Source organism: Geospiza fortis, unplaced genomic scaffold, assembly GCF_000277835.1.
Source record: "Geospiza fortis unplaced genomic scaffold, GeoFor_1.0 scaffold112, whole genome shotgun sequence".
NCBI classification, from domain to species: Eukaryota; Metazoa; Chordata; class Aves; order Passeriformes; family Thraupidae; genus Geospiza; species Geospiza fortis.
This window is the reverse complement of record NW_005054298.1, coordinates 24353130-24353376: the sequence shown is the minus strand read 5'-3', so window position 1 is coordinate 24353376 and position 247 is coordinate 24353130. Positions and strand designations below refer to the sequence as shown.

The window sequence follows — 247 nt, the reverse complement described above, 5'->3', positions numbered from 1 at the left end:
AGCAGGACTGGCGGCGCCTGGGGGTGGCGGCCGTGGTCTGGGACGCGGTAGGGGTTCATGGCAAGAGCAGCCTTTCTGCACTCGGTGGCTTCCCGTGGCTCTTTCCGAGCTTTCAGATTCACCGTAGAAAATTATTTACCGTATAATTGTAAAGGGAGGGCTTTTAATTTTTTTTTCATGTTAGGAAAGAATATGTTAAACTATGCTTTACTTTTCCCTCTTCCCCCATAAGAGCTCCTGCAGGAAT

The 247-nt window shown here is 49.0% G+C and overlaps 1 protein-coding gene across 1 annotated transcript in view; it reads left to right on the top strand.

Annotated features, from left to right (window-relative positions):
- Nucleotides 1-6: 6 nt before the first annotated feature.
- Nucleotides 7-247, top strand: part of METTL21A (methyltransferase like 21A) — a 3111-nt gene continuing 2870 nt past the window's right edge. The window contains exon 1 of the mRNA XM_005415925.2: nt 7-47. The gene's annotated coding sequence lies outside the window, so the exon portion shown is untranslated. The remainder of the gene's footprint in view (nt 48-247) is intronic.